Source organism: Mus musculus, chromosome 16 (assembly GCF_000001635.26).
Source record: "Mus musculus strain C57BL/6J chromosome 16, GRCm38.p6 C57BL/6J".
In the NCBI taxonomy this organism is placed as follows: Eukaryota; Metazoa; Chordata; class Mammalia; order Rodentia; family Muridae; genus Mus; species Mus musculus.
In genome coordinates, this window is record NC_000082.6 from 94338122 (window position 1) to 94352347 (window position 14226).

Below are 14226 nucleotides of genomic sequence, written 5' to 3' on the forward strand. Positions count from 1 at the left end.
ATTTTTTTTCCACATGTTCCTTGAGTTCAGCGCCTGGCTTCCCTGGTAACTGTGGTTGCACTGATCACAAAATGAAATCCATAACTTGAAAGCTCTATGCTTTTTTTTTTTTTTTCTTAATCGTGTGTGCACGTGTGAGTGCAGGTGCGTTCATGCCACAGCCCAGGTGTGGAGGTGAGAGGATAAACTTGGCTGTCAATCCTCACCTTCCACCTCCTTGTGGCTCCTGTTTATGGCCGTGCAGCAAGCCATCCGCCAATGGGATTCTGAGGGCTCTCTCTCCACCTCCAGAATGGCCCCTGGTGCTGGGGTTACAGATACACTGCAGGATTTGACTCTACATGAGTTCTGGGAATCCAACCCAGAACCTCAGACTTCCATGGCCAGCACCTTACTATCCAACTGTTTAAGTCAGGGCTCTCTGGAGTCACAGAACTTATGGGTAGTCTCTATATAGTAAGGGGATTTGTTATGATGTCATACAGAGTGGAGTCCAACTCCCCAACAATGGTCAGCTGTGAATGAAAGTCCAAGGATGTAGCAGTTGCTCAGTCCCACAAGGCAAGCAGGAGAAGAAGAGTGAATCTTCCTTCCTCCAATGTCCTCATGTAGGTCTCTAGCAGAAGGTGTGGCCCAGATTAAAAGTGTGTGCCAACGTGCCTGGATCTGGGACTTGCTTTGTCCCAGATGACCTTGAACTCAGAGATCTCCTTGCCTTAGTCTCCTGGGATTCACCTCCACTATGCCTCAAGATCTCCATGCCAAGATCCAGGTCAGAAACTTGAATCTCCCAGCCTCAAGATCTGGATCACAGGTGAGCCTTCCAATTCTGGATTGTAGTTCATTCCAGATATAGTCAACTTGACAACAAGGAATAGCCATTACACTAGCCATCTCCCCAGCCCCAAGTTTCACACATTAAAAACTATTTTATCACTCACTGGCATGGATAAACTGTGCTAACCATCACAAGCACTAATCGGACCTACCCTCTCTTTCCCCGCCATTTCCCTTCCAATATTCTATATCCAGGTGGATTTAAATGTATGTATGCACACACACACACACACACACACACACACACACACACAGATGTGGAGGCCAGAAGAACTTGCAAAAGTTCCTTCTACAGTGAGTCCTGGGGACCAAGCTCCAGTTGTGAGGTTTGGAGTAAGCCTCTTTATCTGCAGGCACCAGGTAAACTTGGTCTCCTCCCCACATATAAGAAAGGACATCTATCTATGCTTGGTTTACTGCTCCTAGCTATTGTGCTTGCAAATGACATGATTTCATTCTTCTTTATTCCACAGTGTTGATACACAATGTTTTTTCTTTAATTTTTAAAGATTCACATGTTTTACATGTATGGATGCTTTGCTTGCATACGTGTATACCTCATGAGCACCTGGTACCTGTTGAAACCAGAAGAGGGCGTTGGATCCCCTGGAACTGGAGTTGCAGACAGTTGTGAGCTGCCATGTGGGTGCTGGGAATTGAGCCTGGGTCCTCTGGAAGATCCAAAAGTGCTCTTAGCTGCTGAGCCATCTCTCCAACCTGATCCCATGTTTTACTTCTTATCCCTGTGGGAAGCCGCCCCCACATTCGCCGTTACAAGATGGCGCTGACAGCTGTGTTCTAAGTGGTAAACAAATAATCTGCGCATGTGCCAAAGGTAGTCCTCCACCCCATGTGCCCTGCCTTCCCCGTGACGACAACTCGGCCATGGGCTGCAGCCAATCAGGGAGTGATACGTCCTAGGCGAAGGATAACTCTCCTTAAGAGGGACGGGGTTTCGCTTTCGCTTTTGGTTTTGGTTTTGCACTCTTGCTCCTGAAGATGTAAGCAATAAAGTTTTGCCGCAGAAGATTCTGGTTTGTTGCGTCTTTCCTGGCCGGTCGCGAAAGCGTGTAAGATATCCCTCCCTGGGTAAGCATCCAGGCTGATTCACACCTCAGCTATTGTGAATCCTGCCTCAGTCAGCATGGGTGTGCTAATATCTCGTTGCTATGGTTTAGTTTCTTTTGCTTATATACAATATATAAGCAAAAGAAACTAAACCATAATATATATACAATATATTAGATAATTTCGTGTAGTTCCGAACAGACTACCTGCGGAGACGATTATATGAAGGAAAATCTTATTCTGGCTCCTGGTTTTATTCCACGACTGCAGGGGAGGGCATAGCATCAACGGAGTGTGATGGAGACTGTTCATATCATAGCTGAGAACACAGAGGGAACCATGGTCACTGGCGGATGCAAGAGACCTGTCCCTGGTGAGTAACTTCCATCAGAAAGACCCTGTATCCTAAAGGTGCCGCAGTCCCCCTGCCCTACAAGACAGTACTACTAGCTATCTGGGAGACAAGACCCAGAAATGAGCCTGTGGGAAATATTTTAGGCTCAAATCATAACATATTCAGTCAATATGAATGCTGGATCACATTGTGGGGAACAAACAAAATGTACTGACTTTACTACCAAAGGATAAAATTCAGCAAAACTCCATTTAAAAAAAAAAAGCCTTCTGGAGGAGAACATGGTGGTGCCTGCCTCTAATCTCAGTACCCTGGAAGCAAAGGTACGTGGGTAGCTGTTGAGTTTGAGGCCAGCCTTGTCTACATAGCGACTTCCAGACAAGGCAAGGCTACATAGTGAGACCTTGATTCAATCAATCAATCAATCAATCAATCAATAAAGGCTGCTTGACAGAATTCCAATTCCTCCAGACCCAGCCTGAATGAGGAGCTGCATCTTCATCCCCCAGGCTGCGGGCCTTAGATGCACATAAAATGGACGAAGGAGAAAACCAGTTGATGCAAGCATCTTCCTTCTCTGACTCTGTCCACTGTGATATGATCTCCATTTGTTCTTTCTGGGTCTTTGGGTCTGAACTGAGGCAGTGGCATTCACAAGAGTCACTCACCCAATCATGGTCCCCTGGCTCTGCCATGACCCCACCATTGCGCACACTCAGGACCCTGCTGTTGCACACCCAGGACCCTGCCCTTGCACACTCAGGACCCTGCCATTGCATACCCAGGACCCTGCTGTTGCATACCCATGACCCCATGATTGCACAGCCATGACCCCAGGATTGCACAGCCATGACCCCACCATTGCACACCCATGACCCCGCCCTTGCACACCCAGGACCCTGCCATCGCATATCCTCCACACTAACTGCAGAACTCACCAGCATCTTTCAGTCTCACCTTGGGCCCTAAACAGTCAATCAAACTCACTTCTGCTTGCTGAGATAATCGCTTTACTTTTGCCACCTAGATGTGATCCAAGCAAGAGGAAACCTGCCCTTCTCAAAAGCACAGATGGAGGGAGGCCTTGCTGCTTCCTGAAGGAGCAAAGCATGACTCATTTTTATAAAAGTGCATGTGTGTGCGCTTGTGATGACAACATGAAAAACAGGTAATTAAATGCTGACAGAGATGTAGCTGCCTCAGAAGGGGACTTACCGAGAACCTAAAATACACAGAGAAGGAAGGATGGCTGCATCTGTGTTTAAAAGTGAGAAAACAGACATTTGGAGGGTGTGGAGAATCTAGAACCACAAACTGAACGATGAAAATGTAAACTAGCACAATCAACTGGGGAGACAGGTTAGCAGTTTCGTTAAAAAGAAAATATAACTTATCATACAACCTAGCAGATTCACTTCTAGGACTCTCCCCAAGAGAAACAAAGACATCTATCTATCTGTACACAGAAAGACATTTATATAGAGGCCCTTAAAATATTCCCAAGCCAGAAACTGTTCAAATAGATATCCACCGATAAATGGGTAAGCAACGTGGCACAGAATTGCAAATGTCCAATGTATCCCCCTCTATGCCTCAGTTGCTAGTAAATACCTAGTCACAGCAGCCATCTAGGTCATCAGATGAGTTGCTGAGGTAGAGCAGTCCTTGTACGTAGGACTCACGCCCTCCGGATAAGGATGGACTATTGTTCGTTTTGTAGAAATATTCTACCAAAAAAGAGATGTGACGGTGATTCGTGATGGAGCATGAAGGGACCTTGAAAATATGAAAGAACCCACGGAGGCTGCGTGTATAACTCTTCTGACTTGTGTACATTTCCCCAGAGAGGGAGGAAGACCGGGTGGGGGGACTTGCAGCTATAGAAGCAGAATGGCGGTGGCTTAGAGCTGCTGGTGGCACACAGTTAATTACAATCAAGCACAGGGACACTTAGGAATGGTGGACGTGTCCCCAAACTGGACTGTGGTGACTGCAGAGCAAATTCACTAAGGCACTTTATTATATAAGGCAATAGGGAGAGACACATAAATTACATTCTAAAATTATTTTGTTGTTGTTGTTGTTGTTTTTTTTTGGTTTGGTTTGGTTTGGTTTGGTTTTGGTTTGGTTTGGTTTTGGTTTTTTTGTTTTTGTTTTTTTGTTTTTGTTTTTGGTTTTTTGAGACAGGGTTTCTCTGTATAGCCCTGGCTGTCCTGGAACTCACTTTATAGACCAGGCTGGCCTCAAACTCAGAAATCCACCTGCCTCTGCCTCTAAACATTTCTCTTTAGATACTGAGCTACTACGGATTAATTTTTATTCTTCTGTTTTTCAGCCATGACCTAATTTAAATGTTTAAAAGTAACTCAAAGGAAACAGTTCCAAGTGAAGCGTCCGTTCCCCACCTAACATCCCTCGTTTTTGACTCTGGGGCTTATTTATCGAGATGCTGTCTTCTGAAGACTTGCGGTGACCTCTGAGCCATCCATCACCGGAAGGTAAAACGGTCCCAGGTGTACTTGAAGGATAATGAGTTCATTGCAAAATAAAACGCAAAGATAAGAGTGGTGGCCCAGTTTCAGGTCATCAGGAGGGTAGACCTTTATGATCTGTGTTCAAAGAACAAGTCTTAAGTTACTTTGGATTATTTAATGTCATGGTAGGGCCAATATCCAAATTTAGGTTAGGCATAAGACATAGGGCTTTGTATCTCAACAAGGCAAAATGACAACAGTTTCCACTGTATATAATATATTACATATATGACATTACAATGAATACATACATACATACATACTCATCAAATACTTGTTACTATGCACATTATTAAAAGAGATTTTTAAATCGTTATTTTAAAGTACACTTTTTTTTTCTCTCCACACAAACAGGTGTAGGAAAGGGACGTACTCAGAAATGCCTGATGACTTCTAAACGTCCCTCACCTCACGAGACCCCAGACAGCTACCTCTTTTGGTTTCTTCACAACAAATAACAACTGTTCTTATTTCCAATACCATAAATCCATGTTACCCAATTTTAAATTGCCTGTAAGTATCCGTCATGATGCTTGCTCATTTCTTCAGGATTTGTACACTGGACATCATGTCTGTCAGTCGTCCATTGCCGTGTGATGCTCTGCTGGGGAAACTTCTCGCTACTTCCTTTAGTTGGTGGATCTTTGGATTGCTAGGTTGGGGCTGTCATGAGTAATGAGGCTATGACCTATTTGATGTGTCTGTTGTACACACGTGTGAAAACGTCTCCTGAATACCCATCATCATGGTGAGTTGTGGTAGAAATCGTGCTATTTTGCTAACCTCTCCAAAGCCATTTGAAGTGGTTTCACCGTAAACAAAACCAAATGCAGAAATCCCTTAATATAAACAGACGTTCATTCTTCTTCAGAAGTGGCATGAGCAAACACTTTCATAGGCAGGACAATTGAAAATCAATCACAGAGTTACTGGACTGTGGTGTCACACAGCCTGGCAGCTTCAGAAGACACCATCCCCTGTGGAGAGAGGATTCCTTGGGAAATGTACCCATGGGAGCTTCCCAGCATGCCCTGAGGCTTCCATGGTAGAGTCTGATGGATGTGGCTTGGACTCAAAATAAAAATGTGTTCCATTTTCCCCTCAGAAGTCTGCTTGTTAGTTTATTGTCTATTTACTTACATGTTGGCTCATGTGTGTGCAAGTGCACATGTGTGTACACGCAGCATGTGAGAAACACACACTAACCTTGGGTGTTGCACAGGAATTATTCACCTTGGTGTTTCTGTTATTGTTGCTTTAAGACTATCTTTTATTGTTACTTGACAATTTCATAGATTTATAAAATGGGTTTTTGTTTTGAGACAGAATCTCTCAGTAAACGCAGAGCTCACTGATTCAGATAGACTGTCTGGCAGGTGAGTCCCAGGGACAGGGAGAGTCTGTCTCCTTGTCCCCAGTTTTAGGATATGCCCACTAGACTGTCTCCCATACACATAATTAAAGATTAAAAGTAAATGTTATGGCACACGCCTTTAATCCCAGCACTTGGGAGGCAGAGGCAGGTGGATTTCTGAGTTCGAGGCCAGCCTGGTCTACAAAGTGAGTTCCAGGACAGCCAGGGCTACACAGAGAAACCCTGTCTCGAAAAACCAAAAAAAAAAAAAATAATAATAATAATAAATAAAATAAAATAAATAAATAAATGTTAACAGTGGAACAAGATGAGCTTAATCTGGCAGAGACTTGGTGTGCCAGGGTGGAGGACCCCACCCTCTCAGAGGAGAAGGGGAGAGAAGGGGAGGGGAGGGTCTCAGTGAGGGCGAGTTGGGAGGGAGCAGGGCTTAAGATGTAAATTAATTAATTAATAAAAAAAAATATTAAGAGTGCACGCCTTTAATTCCAGCACTCAGTAGGCAGAGGCAGGTGAATCTCTGTGGGTTTGAGGCCATCCTGGTCTACAAAATGAGTCAGGACAGCCAGGGCTGTCACACAAAGAAACAAAACAAAACAAAACAAAAAACCTGTCTTGAAAAACAAAACAAAACAAAATTAAAAAGAGAATGTACCAGATGTTTCTTTTCTCTGTTTTATTTGGTTTTAAAAGTTGCCATAACTTTTGATGTTTTTTACTTACTAGATTGACTTCTTGAATAATCACACAATCTTGAATATCTGTGAATGTGTGTGTCTGTGTATCTGTATATGTGTCTGTGTATGTGTGTCTGTGTGTTTGTGTCTCTGTGTGTGTTTCTGTGTGTGCCTATGTATGTTTGTGTGCGTGTGTCTCTGTGTGTGTCTGTCTGTATGTGTGTCTCTATGTCTGTGTGTGTCTGTGTATGTCTCTGTGTGTGTATATGTCTGTATGTGTGTTTCTGTGTGTGTGTGTCTGTGCATGTGTGTGTATGTCTGGACATGCCCTAAAACAAGGTTCATGAAAACCCTATTGAATGTTAACTCTTCTGTACAGTGGCACACAGCACTAATCACTCATTTCCTTGAGTTAAATGTAGAAGTAGATTATTTATTGTTTTTAAGAACCTGTATCTTGTGATGAAATGTCATTTAGAGTGCATTATCCCTTGCATCTCAGATCACTGTGCATAAGGACAGCTAGGTCCCAGCAAGGAGGCGACTTTGCCAAGAAGACAACCAGCCTTTCTCAGTCAGCAGCTTATTCTACCCACTGTGTGTGGGAAGTCGTGAATATGAATGTATTCAAAGCTTCTTGCTGTTAGCAGATTTCATTCATTAATTTTGTAAAAAACAAAAGTGTGGTCTGTGTGTGTGTATTTGAGAGAGGGGGGGAAGGATAGAGAGAGAGAGGGAGAGAGAGAGAGAGAGAGAGAGAGAGAGAGAGAGAGAGAGAGAATTGTGCACTTCAAACACTGGTGTACCTATGACCAAGCATGTGCCAGTGTGATTCTCCTGTTGGCCTCCACATTGAAGGCATTTTGTGCACTGTGTATTTAGATGCTGATTTCTGTCCCACAGATCTGGTGCAGCCTGGACTTTGACATTGTCATTATTATAAAGCATACATGTCCTGACTCAGCATTCTGTAAAACATTGCTCTCCGTCACTTTCTGGTTGGTTAGTTAAAGAGCTGAACAGCTTATAGCTGGGCAGAAGAGTAAAAGATAGTCTGTGCTTGGAGAGAGGGAGAGAGTCTCAGGGAGTGGGAAGGGGGAAGACCAGAGGGTCACTGTTGTGACTCAGATTAAGAAAGAGGTGGTAGGGCAGAGCCAGATGGCAGATAACTGGCCCCAAGGGTGGGGAGTAGGCCAGGCCAGCATGTCTACTTACGATAGTTCAGAATCTGCCCAGCTAGAAACATTTAATAAATATAAAGGTCTCCGTGCCATTATTCAGAGCAAGGACTGGCGTAGAAAAGCTTTCCACCTCCCATCTCACGGTCGGAGAGGCTTGAAGATGTGTGTTCACATCTGGATTTTCATGTGGGTTCCGGGGATTGGACTGGAGTCACCACGCTTGTGTGGCTAGTGTCTTTACCCTTTGACATCTCCCCAGCCTCATTCACTCACTCACTCACTCACTCATTCATTCATTCATTCATTCATTCTTAAGCAGTTATGCTGAGATAATCCATATACTCTATAACTTTTCTGAAGCATGCAATTTAATAATTATGTATTCATAGATATGTGTGACTATTACCACAAACAACTGTAGACCTCCCCTCCACCCAACAAGCTTCTTTTAGCTACCAATCCCTAGTACCCAACTCTGCCAGAACTCCACATCTACTCCTCTTCATCTTTATAGATTCTCTCTCTCTCTCTCTCTCTCTCTCTCTCTCTCTGTGTGTGAAAGTGTGTGAAGGTCTGAGGTTGACATTGGGTGTCTTTCTCTATGGATCTCCAACTCAGTTTTCGAGACAGCGTCTCTCACTGAACATGGGCCTTGCCAATTCAGCTAAGCTGTCTGGCCTGTGAACCTCATGGATCGTCCTGCCTCTGCCTCCTCAGTGGGATTACAAGTGGACCACCATGTCCACCTTGTCTTTGGTGGGTGCAGGGGAAGGAAACCCAGGTCTTTATGCTTGAACAGCAAGCTCTTTATCCACTGAGCCATCTCAGCAACCCTATTCTTGATCCCTTCATATGAATGGAATCAGACACTATGCAGCTCTTGGTGAGCACAATGTATTGAGATTCATACAAGTCGTAGCATGTATGGATACTTCAGTCCTGGGTCTGGCTGGATAACAGGTCATTTACTGCCTGCTGGTGGATGTTTGGACTATTTTTCTAGATATCTAAAAGTTTCCTGGAGTTTTGCAATCCTGTTATTTCTAAACATGAGGGTTACCCCATCCAAGAGTAGCTAACATTTAGCAAGAGAGTCGTCAGCGGGATCTCTGTGTGTTCCCCTTTGCTAGATGTTTGCCAAAGAAAAGCATCTGGCATGCACACTACATGGACCTCGTGAGTTCTTCGCCTAACCAAATCCTAAGAGGAGCAAATGGCTTTTTACCTTCTTTAAATAAAAGGACAAAACCATCCTTCTTTCTCTTCATTCCTGCCAACTCTTAACAAAGTTGACCCTGAACACCAGCACACGTATTTTTCTGCACACTGGAAGCCACAGAGCCTGTCCTCATAGTGATTTCATTGTCTGCTTGGTGTAATCTGACCTTTGCCAAGCATGTCACAGGGAAAGCTGTGGCAGTAGCCTTTGCCTTCGCCATTGAACAAACTGTCTAAGAGGTGACAAAGAGATGGGACTGGGATAGTCAGCTTTTCATTCCTGAAACAAAATACCTGCAATAACGTATAAAAAAGGGAAGGAGGGCTGGAGAGATGGCTCAATGGTTAAAACCACTGGCTGCTCTTCCAAGAGATCCTGAGTTCAATTCCCAGAAACTACATGGTGGCTCACAACCATCTGTAATGGGATCCAATGCCTTCTTCTGAAGACAGTGGCAGTGTACTCATCATATACAGAAAATAAATAAATAAATCTTTTAAAAAAAATCTTTAGAAAAAGAAAAGACTTGTTTTGCTTTCAAAGTTTTTACTTATTTGTTGTGTGTGCTTGTAGATGCATCCTTGTGTGTGCACATGAACATGTATGCACATATGTGTGCAGGCCAATGGCCAACCTCCAATGTTTTCTTCCTCACTTGCTATCTACCTTGAGTTTTTGAGTCAGGGTCTCACTTCCTGGAACACACCAATTGGGCTAGGCTGGCTAGCTAGTGAGCCCCTGTGACATTCCCGTCTCTATCTCCCAGCGCAGGGATTTTGAGTGTACACTTTTCTTTATGTTTTTGTTTTGCAAGTGTTCTGGAGCTCGGACACAACTCTGTGTGGTTGCACAGCTACATTATCGAAACCCAAAATTAATTGAGTACCTACTTTCTGCCAAACCCTGACTTGGTTAAGGCTGCTTGTACTGCCTGGTTTTGTGTGTCAACTTGACACAGCTGGAGTTATCACAGAGAAAGGCGCCTCCTTTGAGGAAATACCTCCATAAGATCCAGCTGTGGGGCATTTTCTCAATTAGTGATCAAGGGTGGGAGGGCCCTTGTGGGCTGGTAGTATTGGTTCTATAAGAGAGCAAGCTGAGCAAGCCAGGGGAAGCAAGCCAGTAAGTAACATCCCTCCGTGGCCTCTGCATCAGCTCCTGCTTCCTGACCTGCTTGAGTTCCAGTCCTGACTTCCTTTGGTGATGAACAGCAATGTGGAAGTGTAAGCTGAATAAACCCTTTCCTCCCCAACTTGCTTCTTGGTCATGACGTTTTGTGCAGGAATAGAAATCCTGACTAAAATACTGCTGTAGGCAGATAAGACAGTAAGTCATCACTCTCGGATGCTGTCTTCAGACTCTATCCACATTGTTTTTGAAACAGAGTCTCCTAACTGGTGTTGGGGTTCACTGCCAGGCTGGTTCAGCTGGTCACTGAGCCCCAAGACTCTGCCTCCCCTCCTGGAGTTACAAACACATGGCCGTATGCTTGGCTTTCTTACCTGGGTCCTGAGGCTCAAACTCAGGTCCCTGTGCCTGTGTGCCAAGCCCTCTAATGACTTAGCTGTCTCTGCAGGCCTGGCTTGCCAAAGTTACAATCACAGGTGCTTGGTCTCATTGCCTCTGGGGCTGAGATGAGGCAGAACAGCTGCTGGAGACAACTTGTTGGAACAAGCTGTTTTTGCCTCATGGTGTCTGGGAATCAAAATAAAAAATAAAACAAGAGAAGCCAGATATGCCCTTGAAGGGTGTGTGCCCAAAGATCTACGGCCCTACTTCCTCTAGGTTCCACCACCTGCTAGCAGCACCTTGGGCTGAGGGGCAAGCCTTCAAAACAGCCTGTAAATGTTCAAGAGCTTGGAGATTAGCACTAGTTCTTACCTGGCTTCTTCATTTTCTTTTCTTTTTCTTTTCTTTCTTCCTTTCTTCCTTCCTTCCTTCCTTCCTTCCTTCCTTCCTTCCTTTCTTTCTTTCTTTCCTTCCTTCCTTCCTTCTCTCTCTCTCTCTCTCTCTTTCTCTTTTTCTTTTGAAAAGATTTATCTGTGCAGCTAAAGCTGGTCTGGAACCTTCTGTAAAGCTCAAGCCAGTTTTTAGAAACACAATCCTCCAGCCTCAGCCTTTTACATGCTGGAATTACAGCCACGGTTTTTTTGTTTTGTTGTTGTTTTGTTGTTGTTTTGCGTTCGTTGCTGTTGTTTTTTAATCAACCCTCAACCTGGTGCTTACTTAGAGCACACTCTCTTCAAACTTCAAATTTAGATACATTCTATTGAATAGAGAGAGAGAAAGAAAAAGCAATGTTCTACAACAGTCAAAATAGTGCCCTTATTTCCTGAGACCGACCACAATGGTCCAGCTCTAGTGGAGCATTGGCAGCCTGTCTAGAAAACAGTGGCTCAGCTCTGTTACAGACACGGGCCGTGAAGAATCCTTTCTGTTTGTGGTCTCGTTTGTCCTGTTGCAGGCACTGTCTGCCGCCTGTGCCCTATCAGTTCTCCTGTGGGAACTATCCTTAACTCATAAGGAAAGCCAAGCCAGAGAGACGGCTGAGAACGCTGGAGCTGCAGGTGGACTGAGAATCTGCTGAAGAATGCAAACCTAGGCAATGTGGCCGGAAGAACAAAACTCATCACTAAGAATTCTGGTTAATTAGTTCTTCTTGGCTCCTTCCCATCTCTGATGCCCAGCTGCCTTCCTGCCCTGGGTTGTTCTGTAGCCTGTGTGTTGCCAATGACAACAGGGACACAGTTACATACCAGCTTTGTCATGCTCTCTCTGCCCCAGGGACTGGCTTGTGAGTTTTGTTCATCTCATGTGCACATAGCCCTGTGGCTTCCCCTTGAACAGCCAAGGAACTGAAGTTCAGGTACGGATATTTGAGCTCTAGCAGAAGACGCTTGGGAGTCAGCATCTGCGACAGCACTGCCAGACGCTAGGCTTAGGAGTGGAGGCCGTGCAACCACGTTCTATACAAAAATTTCTGTCTTGACAAATCCTGAGCTAAAGCCACCACAGATCCGTTCTGTTTTATACGTTACAGACGTAGGTCTGTACTGAGCTCTCCACAACTGTGTGCAGCCATCTGTAAACATGTCTGTGAGCCATAGGTGGGGGGAGGGGGAGGCCCTCACGTGCATGACTTTCCTGAGAATGCAATGAGCCATCAGGACACAAGCACGCCAGGGCTTGGTGTGGCATGCAACACCTCTGAAAAACCCACCTCAGAATCACCCAATGCCCTTGCTCGGCCCAGCCCCTCTGCATACATACAGGCAGGCAGACAGACTGACTGACTTTATTTTCAGGCTGCGACTACCTTTCATTTATCTTTTTAGTTTTATTATTTTATATTTGGTTTTTACGGCAGGATCTCATGTAGCCCAGGCTAGATTTGAACTTCGCTACATAGTTGAGGGTGACTTTGAAGTCCATGGTCCACCTGCCCTAATCATAAGGGGATATGCAAAGAGTCCCAATCTATTGCAGACTTAGCCCAAGCTGGCTCTCCCTCAAAGTCAGGTTTTCAAACAGCAGGGGTTACTTACACTTTGGAGTCCTCCACACTTGACTGGGATGACCCCATTACTCTCTTGTCTCCTACAGACTCTATCTTGAGTGTGGGGTCCTGCTGGCCTCCCCTGATACCCTATGTCCAGTCTCTGTGAGGCTCAGCTTCATCCTCATTATCGGAGACCCATGCTGTACACTTTAATGCTGCCTCCTCACAGTCTCTTAGTATGGTGGGTTAAATAGGTTTTGTGTCCATAGATTCCTGTGTTTGAATGTTTGGCCATAGGGATTGGCACTATTAGGAGGTGTGGCCTTGTTGGAGGATGGGGCTGGGCTTTGAGGCCCTCCTCCTAGCTGCCTGGAAGCCAGCCTTCTTCTGTTTGCTTTCAGAACAAGGTATAGAACTCTCAGCTCCTCCTGCACCATATCTGCCTGGATGCTGTCATGCTTCCTGCCATGATGATAATGGACTGGACCTCAAAATCTGTAAGCCAGCTCCAATTAAATGCTGTCCTTTATAAGAGTTGCCTTGGTCATGGTGTCGGTTCACAGCAATGGAAACTCTAAGGCAGCCCCCATAGTAAACACACACACACACACACACACACACACACACACACACACACACTGTACTGGCTAGTTTTGTGTCAACTTGACACAGCTGGAGTTATCACAGAGAAAGGAGCTTCAGTTGAGGAAATGCCTCCATGAGATCCAACTGTAAGGCATTTTCTCAATTAGAGATCAAGGGGGAAAGGCCCCTTGTGGGTGGGACCATCTCTGGGCTGGTAGTCTTAGGTTCTATAAGAGAGCAGGCTGAGCAAGCCAGGTGAGGCAAGCCAGTAAAGAACATCCCTCCATGGCCTCTGCATCAGCTCCTGCTTCTTGACCTGCTTGAGTTCCAGTCCTGACTTCCTTTGGTGATGAACAGCAGTATGGAAGTGTAAGCCGAATAAACCCTTTCCTCCCCAACTGCTTCTTGGTCATGATGTTTGTGCAGGAATAGAAACCCTGACTAAGACAAATTGGTACCAGCAGAGTGGGGTATTCCTGTGACAACCTGACCATGTTTTGGGGAGGACTGTGGAAGGACTTGGGAACTTTGGGCTTGAAGATCCATCTGTTGTTAAGAGCTCTGTCGGATGTTGTGTAGGAGCTTGGAAGATAATGTTGAGAACACTGCAGAAGATGGAGGTCTGGTTTGTGAAATTTCAGAGGGAAAATTAAAGACTCTTTTCAGGGCCATTGCTGTTTTGAATGTGAAGATTCTGTAGTACTGGTTAGCTGGGGCTGAAGAATCAGCTGTGATTAACAAGATACCAGAACTACCAAAGCAAAAACTTTGCATTACTGGGACTATTGATGCTGGTTAGCTGGAGCTAAGAAATTAGCGGTGATTAAGAAGAGACCAGCATCATTGAGGTGACATCTTCTGGGAAGTGTTTTCTGAAAGCACAAAGAGGCTGTGTTCCA

The 14226-nt window shown here is 44.9% G+C and overlaps 1 long non-coding RNA gene across 2 annotated transcripts; it reads left to right on the plus strand.

Annotated features, from left to right (window-relative positions):
- Positions 1-786: 786 nt before the first annotated feature.
- Positions 787-5898, plus strand: Gm31259. Of its 2 annotated transcripts, none has more exons than XR_385077.3 (5): positions 787-814; positions 2176-2278; positions 3288-3428; positions 4596-4758; positions 5149-5894. It is a non-coding gene; the product is annotated as a predicted gene, 31259 (long non-coding RNA). The 2 variants fall into 2 exon arrangements; XR_876274.2 differs by lacking the exon at positions 787-814 and adding an exon at positions 1839-1926 and having other exon boundaries at positions 5149-5898.
- Positions 5899-14226: the final 8328 nt, after the last annotated feature.